Source organism: Sipha flava, unplaced genomic scaffold (genome assembly GCF_003268045.1).
Source record: "Sipha flava isolate LNK unplaced genomic scaffold, YSA_version1 42_pilon_pilon, whole genome shotgun sequence".
NCBI lineage: Eukaryota > Metazoa > Arthropoda > Insecta > Hemiptera > Aphididae > Sipha > Sipha flava.
The window spans coordinates 1,955,101-1,974,960 of record NW_020273159.1 but is presented as its reverse complement, the minus strand read 5'-3'; the positions used below and the strand labels follow the sequence as shown (position 1 = coordinate 1,974,960).

At 30.6% G+C, this 19,860-nt stretch overlaps 1 protein-coding gene across 2 annotated transcripts in view; it reads right to left on the bottom strand.

The window, feature by feature from the left end:
- LOC112689090 overlaps positions 1 to 19,860 on the bottom strand; it is a 203,430-nt gene that overhangs the window by 153,091 nt on the left and 30,479 nt on the right. The window lies entirely within an intron of this gene.

Sequence of the window (19,860 nt, the reverse complement as noted above, 5' to 3'; positions counted from 1 at the left end):
ACTTTTTTATATGCAACACGTCAGTGGTGTATTCATGGGACTGGCCAGTATAAAGGATAGATTCTCCATTGAGTTTATGATTCTCACATTCTGTAAATATTTTTTAGTAATATTACTTTTATAATTTTATGAATTTTTGAAAATGCTCAAAGTTATGACAGTAGGTAATCATTATTTTAATAAGAATTATTTTATCCTTATTTTCTTATAAATTTTGTTATCAAAATTGATCTGCGTTATGACTGAAAATATGTAAATCTTTTTACTGGAGTAATTATTAAGTAGATAAAGGGAAATATTTAAATCACGCCCCTGTCACCATGTGTCGGTTCGAATAAAATATACATATATGCGTATGCGTACGAGATAACTTAATAACAATCGTGAGTATTTAGAAAATTATACGTTAAATTATAGAAAAGGTTGTTTAATCGAATTCCTTTAAATGCACTAATGCCGTTAACATAACTTTAAACGCTCACGATTCGGTATGCTTTTAATTACGGCACATACTTACACATATGCACCACGTTCGTGTGTGCGCGTGGATATAAAATGTGTACGTTTTTCGACGGACAGGTAATCTAGGTTTTGCGAATTCAGAACTTGCTACGAATGCGGTTGAACAGTACAAACGAAATAGCGCACCGTATCACTATACTATTTCGTATACAGGTTTGACATAAGTGCACGTGTAAGAGATAGTTATTTTGGCCGTTTCGCTCACGTCTCCCAGTCTCCGATTTACACACAATGGCTCTACGCCGTTTCACCCCTTGTCCATCCATGATTTTTATTTATTTGTTTTATGTTTTTAAATTTTTTTTATAAAAACGTTAAAATTCGATTCAGCAAAGTATTATTCACAAAACTAAATACTATACATGGGATAAAGTGTTATGAAGAAAATCTACTACTACGTTATTAAGTTTTCGTGGTGAATTGTTTATGCTATAGAATTGTAGTGGGCAGTAAATAATTATCTTCACGCTAGTTATATGAACTACCCGTCTTCATATTACAAGACGAAAATCGGCAATTTTCAAGGTTATATTATCTTCCGTCGTCAAAATCCATTCCATCAATAGCCTACCATATTTCTTAATTACTGAAATTTTTTAGTCGTTACAAAATGAACACACTTCATGTGCCACGTCTCTTTACTTAGTTTTAGTTTTTTATATTTTATTATTGATCTCGTTGTTATATCTATGTTTTAAAAAAAAAATATATCGAATTTTTATTACCATACACAGTATTACAATTCAATATGTAGTGATAACTATATATGATTCAAACGCATAACTATGATTTCAAACAAAATTGTGATGTATTAAATTGATTATTTCAAAAAAAGTAATTTCATATTTTAGTTTATATGCATGAGGAATAATTAAATACGTTATGCACATAATCTACGCTATGTCAAATAGCATTTACATACAATACAAATAGTTCTGAAAACAAACAAAAAAGTACAGACTTTTAAACGAAAACATTTTAAAAATACTTTCCGCAAAGAAAATAACATATTGTTTTAATCCCTATAAGTATCCTCCAAATGTACGTAGTACAAAGGTTATTAAAAAAAGTGAAATTTAATTTTAAAATTTAGTATGTATAGATTTTGTACGTATATATAAGATAGCGAGTGTATAATAATAATGAAATACTGTAAAACTTGTTTTATAATAAAATCCAGGATTTAAACTTAACTATAGAACTTTTGCCATCAAAAACAATATAATGAGAATTAAATTCAATAATAAACTTATGAAAATTACATTATCAAGTTAAAGAATAGAAAACAAATTATCTTATGTCCTTAAATGAATAATATAGTGAATTTCATGAAGAAAAACGTGTTGTTTTCTTTTCCATTGTGACATGTTCGTAAATATAGGTGAATATTATTTATGACCGACAAAGTGCTTTAAAAACTAAATAAATAAAAAATAAAAGGTATATTTCAGAGGTGTATTGAATGTATGCAAATACTCTGAAAAACATCAAACAACTTGCTATTATCGCATGTAGACACTGTCAAATAAATAAAAAATACCTGTACTCAGTATAGTGATGTATATACAAAGAACTAGTACAAGAACAACACTTCTGGTGTAATTTTCAAGTGGTTTACTGATTACAGAATATTGTAGTTACCTATTTATAGAAAAAAAGAAACCGGAAAAAAGGCCAGCGAAATCGATTTTTCTAACTTCACAAATATCAATATACATATATATGCATGTGTCCTACGCAGTTTAAAACCATCGTCGCAGGTAGAAATGAAGTCGGCCAAAAGAGACGAGTGGTTTAAGCGTATATTACATTCTGTTCCGCCGTCGACCATCATATATATATATATTATATTATATTATAAAATTGCTGTGTGTGTATGTGTAAATCCACTATACTATGTATAAGGACGAGACGGCCAGGGAGACTTGTGCCGCGGCATGAATAGTAATAATTCGAAATTACGGCTGCGACGAGGACCGATTAAATGCAATTATGCACGGGATGATTAAATCGTCCTGAGCTTTATTAAACCGTTTTTGCGAGTCGGCCGGTCGGTCACGTAAATTATTATTATTATTAAGTATATTTTATGCGCATCAAGAAACCAAATATTCTTTGTCTGCCACCCGGGGCCAAACCCTATCTACAGGCGTCGTTCCGATCTACGAGTTTCGTCGAAAACAACGGAAAAACACTCGTCAGATGGCTATTTTGGTAATACCTGTACTATCCATACATTCATCTCGAATAAAGTGTGTCCTTTTTTTCAATCAAAACTTTATTAAAGCTTTTCGTAATTTTGTAATTGACACGTGTATATATATATATATATATATATATATATATATATATATATATATATATATATTAATTTTCTTATAATTGCGAGTAAAATTAATTTTGTTTCCAAACTTTTCCAAGCACCGAAATTAATTGTTGAAAAAAACCAAAAGTATCGACAAAAACTACTGTTTTAAAAATGTCACCGAAGTCCCTATATGTGCCGAAATATTAACACAACCGTATATCTTATGGAATGTACGCGAAGAAAAGTTTCAAGGTGTCCTTTCAAAAATAATTTATTTTATACTCACTAAGTACTATTGGGTTCGAGTGTCGTCGATTTGTTTTTATTTTCCAGACACATATAAAGGTACGTAGAGACACGTCATTCACCAGCACGGATAATACTTCGGAAAATAATGCGCACCGGTTTTGAAAACATGATTGTACAACAAACAAATGTCGATAAAAGCACACTGCGCTATAAACCGTAAGCGGTACGTGCACGTCTCGAAGTTTACGATTTTCATGGTTTCAACGCGTCTTAAGTAGAACATAAGGATTAGTAACGGTACAACGTTCTACGTCACGCGTTTAAATCACCGATCCGGGGGTGTAAGTCGCCTCGTATGCAGTACATACGTTTACGCAATGATATTTAACACTTAATCGGTTTGATACGAAACAATATCCTATTGTAAACCGGAGTGCCGTGTGTTGAGGGTTGCGATATTTTCACGAAATAAACTTCGGGGCGCAACGCACGTACGTGATTCCACCGAGTTAGGTCAATACGTAACATACATTCGTAGTGACTTGAAATGTTTGGTTTCTTTATTTTTATTTCGATACAAAATCTTTATAATAATAACCATTTTAGTAATAATGTTTCTGTATGACAGTACACGCGATACGAAAACACATTGTTTTTACATTTAGGTCTTAAGTATAAACGATTTTATTACGTTTAATGTAAACGACAACGATCTATCACGGAGTTTTTTTTTTTTTACGTTTATAATCCAACCGAAAAGCAATAACGATTTAATACACCGACGTTGTTTCGCGAAGGCGCGCGCATGCATAATAAAGATGATTTTAAGTTATTCGCGAGCGAGTTCGATCGATTAAGTTTGATGAGATTATTTATTTTTTTTTTTTCATTTTTTTCTCCCCAGACCGATGCGTTTTTAAACACAACACTAAAAACACTACTATGACACGCGTGCCATCGGCAAAAACGGATACATTTTTACCCCGCCTCGCGTTACGATTGTGAATGTTTATTTGCCGAACATGACCAAGCACTTTACCATCGTTTTTCAAACGTCACCATAAATCACCGAGCGACTTCGTTCTCATGAGCGCACTCGGCCGCGCTCCGCTCCGGCGTGTACGTGCGGAATTCGCAACGGAATCAAAATCCCGTGACAGCCCGGAATTGATTCTTCTCGGTGGATGGACGAACGGTGGTAAAAAAATAAAATAAAAAATTACGTGAAACAACAAAACCTTACCAGATGAAGCACCGCGCTTGGACGTGTATGTGATCCGTGATCGGTAACAGGCGCGTACATTAGGGGTGGATCAGGCGCGATCGCCCCACCCCTCAAATACCATATTGCAACAACCATGAACCAAGATATTCGGTATTATAATTTATAAGTCATAATCATTTTCAAGAAGGTTCATTTCTCATCCAAAAAAATTGGTACCTATTCGCGTGCCTGATTGGTAACGTGGAATGCTAATCGTCGGTCTACTGCGAAACGCAACGTTATTTGAAAAATGCAATGAAAAATCAAGCTGAAAGTGGGCGAGAATTGTCGCTAATCGACAATGTGATCGAAAATCTGTCAAAATTCTAATTTTCATAATTATATTAAACGTCGTGCCGACTTGAACGAACTCTGAGGACGCGCACAGTTTTCAAGCTAAGATATTACTGTAGCCGAGGTCACTACGACTGCGGTTTTGTTGACCGTTTCCGTAACTTTTTATCGTCGACATCTCCGCCCGAGGATGGATAATTTTAGCATGGTATAACTCAGTGGTTTTCAAGCTTTTTGGGTCCACGGCTCCTTTTGGTTTAGAAATAAAATATATTGTTCACATACGAAAATGTAGAATAAACAAAATTACATTATTTAATCTAACTTTATTTAGTGATGAAATAAACCTGTAATTGTTAATAATAGGAAACATATTCTTGAGATTTATTTTTTTACAATTAAAAATTATTACAATATTAATAATATTAATATTTAATGGGACAGCTGTGCCTATTTTTGTTGCATAATATTATCAAATTTTACAGTAAATTTTGAGAGGCCTACTCTCATTTCCTTTTCTGTATTCAGTCTTAATCTATATTTAGTTTTAATAACTGATAAGGCTGAAAATCCGTTTCACATAAGTATGAAGAAACAAATAGAATCAAAGTCTTGATAGCTTTATTGGCCGACATCGGTTACTGCTTCTTTATAGCTATCCAAAATTCTGGTAAAGATTTCATTAACAGATAGTAAGACTTCATTAAGGTTTGAACTAATGGTTTTTGGAGCAAGCACGTGAAGGTTAGGAAGCACGTTAAGGAAGCGTGAACTTACACGGCCTTAAAAAAATATAAAAAAAACTATATTATATTTCAATTTTATTTATAGTTTCCACTGCAAACGCGTGTTCCTTGATAATAATCGACGACGTTCCTGGGAGCCGCGATGCACAGGTTGAAAACCAGTAAGGATACAAGTATACCGTGCGTTCGTGCTTTATGGGTGCTCGTCTAACACATCACTGATGTTATACGTATAAATATTTGTTACAAACGCGTTGGATCCAAAAAAAAAAAAAAAAGAAAAAGAAAGAAAGTTAAAAAAAACACACTACGTTTCAAAAACAATGTTGGTAATAACGCCCTACGATTTGAAGAAAAAAAAGTGGCAGTTGCGATAGCAAGTTACTCTTTTTAGAATTAGAGACATTACACTACTAAAAAATTAAAATTAAAAATAGTAGTTTAGTATGTCATATTATATAAACACGCATTATCTCGTCGGACTGACACTTAAGGGGCTTCCTCACCCGAAAAACATGTCATCTCGTTAAATTATAAAAACGTTCCTGTAAGAAATGCAATAATTTTGAATTATTATGTTTTGGGTTCAAAATTGTTCATTGTTTTATACATTTTATTTTATAAATTAACGAAAAACAATTAAAATTATTACCAAAATAGATTAATTCATATATAAATTAATAGTCTACGTATAAAAATATTATTATATTTGTAATGTACGAGTGACTACGTCGCGATTTTATTGACTTTGTACATACTTGATGAATAATTTTTAATTCCAAACCGGTCGTACATTCCAATTATAATAATATCTCAGGCTAAACATTTTTATTTTTTGCTATATGCTAATATAATATAGCATTTATGAATTTATTTATTTATTTCTATGCGATCAAAATATATACATATATATAAATAATAAGTATGTAAATTATTTATTTATATATTAATTTACGAGTATTATCCTTTACTAATTTTCAGTTTATTAGATAATTAATGATAAAGCGCTCTCGAACGTCACCAAAACGATCATAGTTTATAGCATGTATTGTATTTAAAATGTTAATTTTACAATTTTCACTGCTATCGGCTGTCAAAAATTATCTGTATAACATTTTTTTTATCATAGTTCAACATTTTAAAAAGCTTTAGAGTTGTTCGTGGCCAAATGGTACTGCAAATCATTTTTTCTAAATACATTGCTTTTTTTTTTGAGAACAAAAGCATGGATAACTATCAACATTGATTTTGTTGACTGATTACTCGTCTATAACATACTTAGGTACTGACAAAAAAAAGAAAAGAACAAACAAAAATCTCTACATTTCAGGATCGTATGGGAAAAAGTTTAGAATTATTCTTGCCCGAAATACATTGTATAAATAATAAATATACATAAACAACCAGAACCGTCAGCATCATGAGTTGTATCTTAAGTTTTTACATTTTTCTCATTTCATAAAAGTAACTGTGAGCGGGTTTTAATAACACCTAAAAGTTTCAGTCGAAAAATATTTCACAAATAATATATATATATATATATATATGAACTACAAGTTGAATATAACTTGTACATTATTATTTAAGAAGAAGCAGAGGCATTTCACAACCGACATCGATGATAAATCACGTATAGATTTTTGTTACTATACGCCATTGTCTGTTCGAGGCAGTCGTCGATAATATATGAATGAAGAATAAAAATGTGAATAATTAAATATACGCCTAACAATGTACGTGAATAACTATCGTTCGCGTATATCACATTACAGTGGATTGTAAGGAGACATATTGTTTTGTGTTCTATAGTGCTTTAACATATGAATTATTTATTGTTTCAGATGAGTATTATATTGTATTTGTGAGAGAATTTATATTGCGGAGGACGATAAAAATAACATCGATTAAGCGATTTTTCGAAAATGTTTAAACTAGTAAGAATAATTTGTAATCGCAGCGCGTTTGCGTTGAAACTAAATCACAGTTATTTAATTTTTATGTTTGTCTAACTTTTCGAAGTCACCGACTTTAATTTACAACAGTGATCTGTGGACAATCAGCTAACTTGTGAAAAATGAAGGTACTCGTTTGAAAGATGTAGGGAAAAGGATGCTTAGAGACCCCAGTCTCCCTCGTGCGTTCTATGTATGTTTGCACATAGAGATCGTCCTTTTTGCGAACGAATAATCTAACAAGCGACGTACGTCGTATTATTATACGCAGAGTGGCCAACACCTTCTAACCTAGTTCACATATACATAATTTATAAGGGCGAGTTTAACCGTCTATAATATAATAGGGTGGGGGAAATAAAAGACTAGAAGTTGTGCACCCAATAGTCTGTCGGTCGCTAACGTCCTGTAGAAGTTTAAGGGGTGACACCTTTCACATGAGTGACCCTATGACGATTACTGGTCAACTCGGCAAAGAAGTTAAATATTTATCAGAATTATTTATAACGCAACTCGAATGCATGTATATATATATATATATATATGTATGTATGGATACAAATGAATAAATACGTTTTCCCGAGTAAACTCAATTTATTTTATTATGATTTATTATGGTTTTCACATCGTGAACTGAAAATTTGTTTTTGTCGCCAAAATTATATATATATATATATATATATATATATTACTCTCGGGCGCATGCCTAAATGTACTGAACCGTAATGATATTATAAAATATTATAAACAATAAATTGAACAAGCAACGGAAAACTTGTTCCTATCTGATACTACTACTTATACACAGGATTTAATAATTTTTATTCGTCTTAAAAAAATAATAATATTTAAGGGTAAGACACAAAATGTTAATTACTTTTGGAGTTATGCGAAATGAACACTTAAAATAATTTTGCAACCTCAATATTGAAGAAAATATACTGTTGATACCGTAAAAGCGCATTTTTAATAGGTTTTTTTTTCCAAGCATACTATTCGTCTGATACTGTGTATAATTTACTGTTGGGTTTATGGTTCAGAGTACAGTCGAATTTAACCACATGAATAGTTGAGTAGTTTATAATTGTGTTTACTCGTCGTATGCTTAGCGCCTGATACGCTGAAAATCTATTGATTATAATCGATTATAATCGTTGACACAAGTTTTTGAATATATTTCCACTGTTCAACATTTTCTGTTGTGGTATCCAAAAATTACAAAAATGTCAGTTAGCAATGTATGCTAATAGCACTGATATTATAAAAAAAATAAAAATATAAAAAACTCAATTATAGGTATACAATAGTCACTAGCCCAAATATCAGAATGATTTACGAAATAATTTGACAGATACACAAACCCAACCCAAGTAAAAATCAACAATCAACCTGTTATACGAGGTATACTTTGAGTACTTGAGGATGGTGCAAGTTATAAACACTACTTTTGACTACCTAAAGTGGTGCAAATAACATATTTTTAATTTGGTGCAAATTACAAACTTCCAAATTAAATACCACATCAATTAAATATTTAAGAATTTTTCTCGACAAAAAACTTACCTGGAAAATACATATTAATAATAAACTAAACCAAACCAATATCAGAATGAAAATGTTATATTTCCTAATAAATTATAGTCTATCACCACAAATCAAATTTTCACTTCTGATTCATATTTCAAAAATAGAACTACTGATAACATATGCATTCCCAGTATGAGCTGTCGTGTCTCAAAAAAAAAAAAAAAAAAAACTACAAACTTTTCAGAATGCAATTTCTTAGAATAGCCTTAAAAGCATTCTTGTTCATGCATAATAAGCAGTTACATAACGACACCGAAACTTGGACACATGGATCCAAAACAAATTAAAAAAATTCTACTCAAGACTAAACTCAATAGAAGGTACCCTTCATTATTAAACGTAAAAAAGGAAAACAAGAAACAAGAAACTACAGACTGAATTCATGCATTCCACAAGATATATTTTTGCCTTCACAGTTGTCATCATCATCATCGAAGTCGGAATCATTATCACGTTCTCATTATACATTTTATCTTTCTTTATTTTATGTTATATTTGATTGTTATTTTGCACAATATACAATCAATTTTAAAACGATTACTTTAATAAAAAATGTATACGTGTTGCTGAAATTATCATAGTAAATATATTAATTTGTTTTAGAATAACAAAATAATAATTCGCCATAGTTCACGTCGAATACGACTGCTAGTATATTTAACGTTCTTTACGAAATCATTGCCATCGCTCAACCCCGGACAGGAAATGAAATATTTCGTGAATAATCCGATTCGTTTTCTTACAACGAATTGATAGCAAACGTCACAGTTCATTCGACTCGAAACAATGGGTTTTAAAAATACAATGGATAACAATTGTAAATCAATACGTCTCATCGAATCATGGATGTTTCAACGACTATCGAACTTGAATTTTATTGAATTTTTCATAATATTCTAATTTTTTTCGTACAACACGAAACACCCGTATGTTGTAGAAGAACACTACATCGTTTCAGACGAAATTACTTCACCTATAATAATATAATAACAGCAGTCGTTTTCGACTTGACGATACAACTGCAGTAGACTGTAAAGGTATGCACGCGCGCGCAACAACACATCGTAATGGTACGCGACGACGAACGTAACATCGTTTTGAAATGCATTACGTAGACCTATAGAAATAGATCATTTAATATTAAAATAGAAATTTTACAAGCTGTTCAATATGGAAATATCAATACTGTGCACAGCCCAAATGGGACGAGATCGTCAACGAAAAAATAAACGTTTCAATTATTTCGTATAAAGTTCAAAAATCAATGCGATAGCAAACTTTTAAGTAATTTTTAAAAGGTAATCGTAACACGTGTGTTTTACGCGTATAAAAAGAAGATATTTAAATCAAAACGATTTCTTCATAACTTTGTATTTGAAAACGTGAGCTTATATCGTTATGAAAGTATAAATGTTATTAAATATCCGTTGGCAAACGCTGACCTAGACGACGATGACAACGTTGTTTCATGTGGGTACACGTATCGGATTAAATGATGTATACAAAAACGATTTCAAGTTTTATAATTCAATGTTGAAACTTCAATAAAAAAGACGATTTCAATACGACTATAATAATAATAATTAGAAAATAAGTACTGGTGTTCGATGTTTACGTTATATTGCCGACCGTAAAAGCACAATAATGATTAAAATGTTTCATGTACCACCACCGTTTACCTTTTCACTGCACCAACATGATGCACAGTCGGTAGACAAGCGGACATTTTCGGTTTTTTTTTCTTTTTCATCTACCGATCACGTAACATTGTATTATAAATCAACTATGAAATAATGTGACGTACGAGAGCATATATGTTGCGGATGGAAAATCGAAGAACTATTTCATCGTATTTTAAAGTACTGATCGACTAATTCAAATCTATTTTTTTACTGACAAATAAGTTGATTTGAATTTTATATTTACGTACGTACCTATACAACTCATTTGACGCTGACAGTTTGTATTAACTTTGTGTCTGAGCTCCAACAAAGGATGCATAGCAATGGGGATCGAGTAATAGTCTCGCATCGTTATGTGGTTATACATGTTTTAATACATCGAGTTAGTTATGAGATCGAAACGGTAGAACACTGAAAATGTTAATCCTTTGACTACTCTTTGAGCACTTAAATCATTATTAAACCTACACGCATAGATGTATATATATGATGTATTTCTTCGTACTTTCATACTACACCACGTAGACGTGAAGAAATAATTTTTTTATACGTGCGAAAAGTGTAATACATCGCTATCGGATGCCGACGAATCGATACAAGGAAAAATAATACAACACGTTGCTCGATTTAAGCGAGGGGAACATTAAATTCCAGAACTGTTTTTTCGAAAATTGTAATCTTTTTTTTTTTGTGGTTTTTTTTTTTTTTTTTGTAAAAATGTTTTCACGATTCCCTCTCCACTTGCCACCAATCGGATCAAACTCGTCGGCCTTGGAATCCCACAGCAGCAGATTATGTATACGAATATAAGTACCTAAAATATGAACGATCATTAGTTATAATTTATTACACGGTAATTTTAATCCCGATTCGACGACTATGCATAGGGAAACACGATGTGGGACTTTAGTCGGACACGGGACAATGTCTCCTGTGGGAAATCCGCCCAGCACTCGATTGCGATTATTATACACGTGTACGTGTTTATATATGCGTGCGTGTGTTACGCTGCGGTTATCGGCTTATCGACAAGTAAGTTTTATCAAGTATCTAAGTTTTGACCGCTTCGCGTGTTCATCCGTCAAACGGTCCATTGTACTCGCGGACGTTTTATATGATTGCGCGCGCGGCGAACCGTAAATCGCAACGTGCAATATGGATTTAAATTCGATTAATACAAGTGTTGGTCTCAATGTGTACCGATCCATGCACGCCATCCGCCATTATTACGCCTGTGCGTGGACGCGGCCACCGGACGTTGCTGCACGCACGTGAGTTCGAACTTGACAAAAACAGCTTTTAAATAATCGAAACAACGACCGTCAACAGTTGCGTACCGCTGAAACCGTGTTTTCGTCGAGTCGAATGCAAAAGATTAGAGACACTAGTCTAGTCCGACTTCTACCACGGAACACATTTGACGACTAAAAATTAGTAAAATATAAAAAACAAAAGTCATGCGTAGTTTTTTCTAATTCGAATATTTATGTTTATTGCAATACGTTTTTTTCTTTAAACAAAACATACTGAACGAATTATTTTGAGCAATGGTTTTAAAATCATTTATTTTTCTCAAAGTTTTTTTTATATTCATTTTTTTTTCACTAAAAAACACTCGATGTTGTTCAGAATAAAAACTAAATATAAAGTATAGCTTTGCATTACAAAACAATCATGTTTTAAATTCAGTTTTTATCGTTAGATTGAAAAATAATATACGACCTAATAAGAAAACAAACGGTAAATAGTTTTCTGTACTCAATACTAGGAAACTTACTAGTATAAATACCTAGTTTATTAAATACTATAGTCTATGAGCTTTTTATACGTAAAACTTTAAAACTAAAAACCATGTAAGTATACTGATTTGTTGTTCATTAAATATTTGGATAATATATTAATTAAGTATCAATAGATAATATTTTGTATAGTCATCAACTTTTTTGAGAAGTAAAAATAAAACTATATTCTTATTAACATTCTTTTTTGACATTTTTATTTATATAGAGTTACCGTAAATCAAGCAAATAGTTTACATTTTATTCTTGTCTAAAAAAATATTCTATAACATGGTTATCAAATAATCTATTTTCTTAAATTTTTTTTGAGCTATTGAAAAATCGTTATACATCGTTTTATAGTTTTATTTTTTTATTTTTCTCGTTTTAAAAATACCCACTCGAAGTGACTAAATGTTTAAAACATTTTCCTTTTTTGTTCACAAGAATATCTATTATTTATCTCTTATTTTTTAAAGAAAATAAAAAAACAGTAAACATTTTCAGAACACTCGAAAGTATCAAGAATCCATCTGAATTGTTTTGGAAAAGTATTTGTAAACATTATCAGAATTCTATGAAAATAAGTCAGCAAGAAATACTTTAATAAAATATCAAAAATCAAATAAAACGTTGAATAAATAATTTAGCAACACCATATATAAATATTGAATTTTATGAAAGTAGTTACTTACTCAATACACAGGTAACAGAATTTTACTTTTAATTCGTTTATACGATTATTTTAATTTTATTATTATTTTAAGTCAAGTACACGCCGTACTTTTTTAAAGTAAAGTGATTTCATATTTCCTATAGTTTCTTGGCGCAACATAATTTATTAAAATCCCGTACGATTTTAATTTTAAATTTTCTCTCGCGGTTTATTAACTATAATAATTTAAGGTTTAGTTTGATGGTAACAAAGAAGAATCCACACTTTTCATCTACTTTCAATCAACTCTCTCCACTCATTCAATCGAAACTCTGAGTTATGTTTATAGACGAAAAATAAATTAATATCGGTACACGATAATAATGATAAAACCATCATTTTCGTATTATATCTAGTTCACCAAACGTAAAACAATATTTTTTCCTCAATCAATGTTTATTAAGTATGTACCTATACGATATTTGCATATTATGTTATGTTATTGAAACAAACCGTGGCCGTTTTGTATGGTTTGATAAATTACTGTATATATATATTTATGTATAATTCACTGTTTTAAAAACGAAAGTTTAATTATTTCATCCCATGTGACGATTTTTAATTTATTTACACAAAATATGTTGTGCTAGTAATAAGAATTTGCGTAATACAATTTAATTCTTTATGTTTTATTTCTACATCAAATATAATGATACTCGGTCAAATGTGTTGCGTCGGGCCCGTACACGAAAACCCTCATGTATTCTGGTTAGTAAAGGGTACAAATGTTATTTTTTTGTTTACTATTCATTTCGATGTCCAATGAAAACTTGATATAGTCTTAGTATAACGGTATCGTGCGATTTTCTCTCTTCTTCTGCCATTTTATTAATTAGATTATTAATTTTTTTCGGGTACCTAAAACTCGGAAACCATGTAGTTGGTAAAATTCTGCTCACGTTCGCAAAACAAACATATAATATTGATTAAAAATAATTATTTTCTTTTTCATATATATATATAGTACAACTGTATACATATAAATATATATACAGTTGTACTAACCGTATAAGTATCGTATAGCCAAAAGTTTATAGTTGTTTACCAAACCGTCCGCCACTTCGTATGCCCGAAATTATTTGGTTGAGAAATCGACGTGCTGTTTATGTGCGCGTACGTGTGTGTGTCGACGTCCCGAATCAAAAACCAATCACCTGTTCGACATGTTCGAATCCCTCGTAGCCAGAGGTCGGCGAACGCATTAATACTATTCAAACTCATGCGAGGAAAACGAAAACGCGTGCGGGCTACGGATCGCAATTAACGGCGTGGGATTTTGTGAAAACAGAAAACGATTGTGGCAGCATCCAGAGATAAAAAGGATGAGAAAGCACAGTGCGCAGTATACTCAAACTTGAGCGCCGGTTATCGGTTCTGACTGGTTAAACGTAGAAAATGTACAATTCATTAATATACGTCCGAAATAGGTTTGATTTTCTCGAACAATTCTCCCGACAAAAATCTAATGAAAATTTAAATTCTTTTTTCGATTCATTTAAATTAGTTATCTCTAGTCGTTTAGAGACCGTTATGATAAGTTAATTTTATGTATATGTAAGAAAAGTTAATACGAATAGCTTAAGGAAATTGGGCAAAAACAAATCAAAATACAGAATAAAAAATAAAAGCATGAATAACTAATTTATTTATGAATAAAGAATAAAATTATTCGTTAAAATCATGAGTGATATTAATTAAATAATGATATTAAATATAAAAGTATATTTCATTTATTTTTGTCAATTATTATATGTATTAATATGTTTTATCTTTAGATATATTATTTAAATCTAAATAATAAGTCTATGATTATTATACATTGTTATTTAGGATTTAAATTTATTATTTATATGATTATAGAAAATAATGAATAAGATAAAAATCAATGATAAAATAAAGAATAAATCAATGAAGAATAATTTTTTATTTAAATAATCAATCGAATAATATTTTATTCGACTATAATAAAGCTTATAATGCCCAACCCTGCAGGAATATGAATACTTATAAATAATAATATCAATGCAACGGTTAACGTATTATCGAATTAACATATCCTATAAGAGTATAATTTTATATGGAAATATTTATAAACACTTATGTAAAAATAATTAATTATTTGATAATAATCGGGATTTCCCAGTAAATTTTCCATGATGCTAACCTGAATGATTCCCGGAGAGATTCGGTATATTCTCCCCGTATAATAAAAAATTAATATCAATAACCTTTTGTAATTTATTTCCGTAAGGTAATAATTATTTTTTGATTTAACATAAATGTATTAAATAATAACCAAAATCGTAAATTTTTTTTTTTTTTAATGGGTTATCGCGTGTATGGCTATATATTATACATCAAAGAAGTTCATGCTCCGGAAAAAATTAAGAGTAATTGTTATCAAACAAGAAAAATAAGGAATAAAAAGGTCATCATCATCCCAACGAATAAAATATACGATAAAATAACGAAATAAAGACAGATATAATCCCTAGCACACTGCTACATCGTTAATAAAATTACATTACATGGATGGGTAGCTTAGGTACAGCAGATTAAGAAATAAACGATTCTTCACATAATTCGAATTGATTCCTCGTAAATAACCGAGAGCTTTTGCATTACTTTTGCATCTAGACGATAAAATTGTTCATCGACTATATAATTGATCATCAATTTTTAACAACAATAAAGTTGATATATACACATTTGTTCAGTCCACGTAGTCGGCTTTTCTTACTGTTTGTCTAATTTATTACGCAGGAAAGAACATTTTAGTCTGAAATGAAATTATATTTCCGTGCCGATCGCTTTTCCAGATTAGATCCTACTGATCAAACTTAGAATCAATCCAGTCGTCTGGTTTTATCTGTAATGTATACGCAAGAATCTATGTACAGAATCCCATAATCAAATACGTGTATGGAGTAAATTGCATTCGAGAGACAAACACATACCCTCCGTAGCTTTGCTCCGTCATGCATTTAATCGTATGATTTTTTTCTCAATCATCGAAAACATTCAACCTTATTTTAATAATTCATTTGACCGATTCCGTATTTCTCGTGAAACCGAAATATCAATGGCGAGCGACATAAAAAAAAAAAAAAAGTATAAGCGTTTTAGTTACTCGATATTCGTAAAGATTCAATACCGGACGAGTAAGACCACAACCTTACTCCGAGTCAAAATATAGACAAAATAGAGGAAATAAAACCTATTCGAATCACACATTTTCTTTATTTATAACGCACGTACATGACGTAAATGCAATATTTATTATTATATATACATAATATTACGTATAATTTTAAAATTTCGATTATTTCTGAACACCACGTGTATACACATAAAAAAGAAAATACTATTGGTTATGGAATATTTAAACAAAAATTATTACTAGAATTGAACTTCGAAATTTTTTCTATTATACCTAGCAATTTTAATTAGTTTTGTTATTCTTATTAATTTTTTATCCACGTAACTTAAAGGATTTTTTATTAGTTACTTTCTAAAAATATTTTAAAAAATAAATTTCTTTATGTATTACCATCGATTAAATTATGATTTTTTTGATTTTGCTCTAACTCCAAAACTAATTTTTGTAAATGATTGAAATTTTAATCAAATGTTTATATTAGCGATATCAATTAACGATTAAATTTTCACAGTATTTAGATTTTTTTAACCTATTTATAGACCATTAAAACTTTCGATTTTTCTAATTTTTTTTTTTTTTAAATACGGATAAAAAAAATTTGGCTTCTAAAATATCTTTAAAATTTAATATAAGGTATATTATAAGTTGTTCTTATTGTAGAAAAAAAAAAAATCAAAAATCCCTTTTTCAAAGAGACATTTCAGAGGATATCTATGGGACAACTCAGAGGGTGTTTATGGGACATCTCAGAGGGTGTCTATGGGACACTTCAGAGGGTGTCTATGGGGCACTTCAGAGGTTGTCTATGGAACACTTCAGATGGTGTCTATGGAACACATCATATGGTGTTTATGTGATACATCAGAGGGTGCCTCTAACATTACCTAACCTCACCTAATCCTCTGAAGTGTCCCATAGACACCATCTGAAGTGCCCCGATTTATAAAGTGAAACATTATATTAGTTAACTATTTCACATACAAGCTACTAGTTCAAAATAAAGAACTATAGTTGTCCAGTTATACTATCAGTGCTGGATCTAGGGGGGGGAGAGGTAAGTGAGTATGCTTGCCCCAGGTGCTGTTGGAATAAAAACGCTCTTAAGTTGAGGAAAAATAAAACATTCATGAACATACCTCATTCTTCTACCTTCATAGGAGCACTGCATTTTTATTAGCCTCTAGTGCATAATTTTCTAGATCCAGTATTGGATACTACTACACTTGCGAATGATAAAATAGCATGGTAGTTCGTCCAAAAAGTTCAAATGTTTTGACTTCACTGAGAAACTAGTATGCTTGGATAATATTTTACTAATTTTCTATACTCAATTTATACGATGCATTTTTGCTAGTAAATTTTAAGCTACCTTACTAGTTGCTTGTTTACTATAGCACCGTGTAATAAAGGCATAATTGGTTAAACAGGGTTTTGAATAGTTGACTTTGGATCGCACACAGAAAAATTTTTTCCGTAACTACGAGTATATCTATTACCACGTCATTCGATTGTTGAAAGTCTTAACCTATTATAATTACGTCCACTCAAAAAGAAAAATTTCGTGAATTATTTTCAAAATCCACAAGAAACTATGTATATTTTAAGCGACACATTATTATTATAAAATATGTAAAAGGTCATGAACGACTGGGAAAAATTCGAATAATATCCGAAGGTACTCTGCAGTGAAAATATTTTTTGTTTAAATCCAAACTGTTGTGGCATTTAACTGGAAGATATATATTATTTTTTTATACATATAAAAAGGTTCTTCGAGAATATTATGTTAGCATTATAGATGATTTCTCGCCGAATTGTATATACGTATATATTGTATAAATGTAAAACTATTTTATACCGACTGATAAAAATCTTAAATATATACACCATATACATACTTATCACCACTCTATCTTGGTCTCGCGTTCAAAAATATTTAAATTCTGACGCTTGTATGTATATACGAGTATATATAAATATATTTAGTTGAATCATAGGGAATCGTGGAAACGGCAGCATCATCTATTGACCTTGTGTGCAATACATTATTATACGATTATTATTATCATATGATGTAAAAATAGTAAAGTCAAAATATATCAATATTTACATAAACATGTAGCGAATCTCCCGATTTTATTCATTTGATTTACCAATTTCTGCAGTCCTCCTCTTAGTGTCTTGTGTAAAATATCAATATATTTAATGCGACATCCTTGGCTGATCGATATATTTGATTATAATATAAAATAACGGTCGAATAATAACATTTATACAATTGCGTCTGTGGATGTGGAGAATTTATTTCGGCACGAGCATATTTCATGATGCTATCAACGTTCAGCAGAGACGTTTTGAGATGGTATTTTTTTCTCCGTGAAAAAGAGAATGACCTGGTTATATTAAATAAATTGTCTGTAATTAAAAATAATACAGGTCAAGTGCGAATGATATTACAGAAACTGACGCTAATTACTTTTTAGGTTGAAAACTCGTATACTAATATACACAACGATAATAATTCGATGGTTAATAACAACCAGAGATCAATGTGTAGAATTATTTCCTTGAGAAATCACGCACCAAGAGGAACACCATTTTCGTTCTTGTTAATTTTCATATAATACAGTACAATTTCAAAACTCAAGCCCGATTTTGAAATTTCAATTGTTTTGTATGGGGATGTATTATATTGATTGAAATTCTAGTCTCACCAAATATTTAGCTTCAATTTTTTCAATACTATTGAATCCACTTATTAAATATATTTTAGTTTTATTAAATTTATTTTGTTTCTCATGTGAGTTAGCATTGATCATATTGATTATTATTAATCTCGCTCACTCCCATTCCCTCCCAAATTACTGTCTTTCAACACCTTATTACATATGTTTGAAAAAAGTATTGATTCATCTTTATGAATATAGTTGCCACGTATTAAGACCAGACGAGGGCGTTATTTTTGGTAGTGTAAAGCCCCTACATTGACGGGACATCGGTAGGGTAAACGTTTAATTTAATATAATATTCTTCTATTGAGAACGTACCATTTGGTTTTGATCATACATTTTCGTTGGGTAATTATTATTCGCACTTGATAACGTTGGTGCAAAATATTATGAGGTTAAAAATAAGAATAATCGATTAGAATAAAAAAAATATATATAGATATACATATATCAAAACCGTGTAAATAAGATGAATTTGAATTTATTGAATATTATACCTTTATCATCAAATAAAATCTATTCTCCCGGCGTTCTCCTATCTCTTGTTCATTTCCAATTCCCCGCACTCTTCCTACTATAGTTTTTATAGTATATAATCTATCCGTCTCTCGTACGTTTGCGTTCTGCCATAACAACATAGGAAACAGCACCGAAATAACCTCTTCGGAGATCAATGTTGTACATTTTGGTAAATTTGAGTCGATATTTTATGGAATTAGGAATAAAATTTACTTCGTATATTCACGTAAATATAAATTTATAGTAAACAGTACAAATAATAAAAAAAATTAGGCAAAACTGTTTATTATAGAAAATGTATAGTAAAATATTTTAATAATAGTGTCCTATTATCCAAAATAAAATACCATTATAT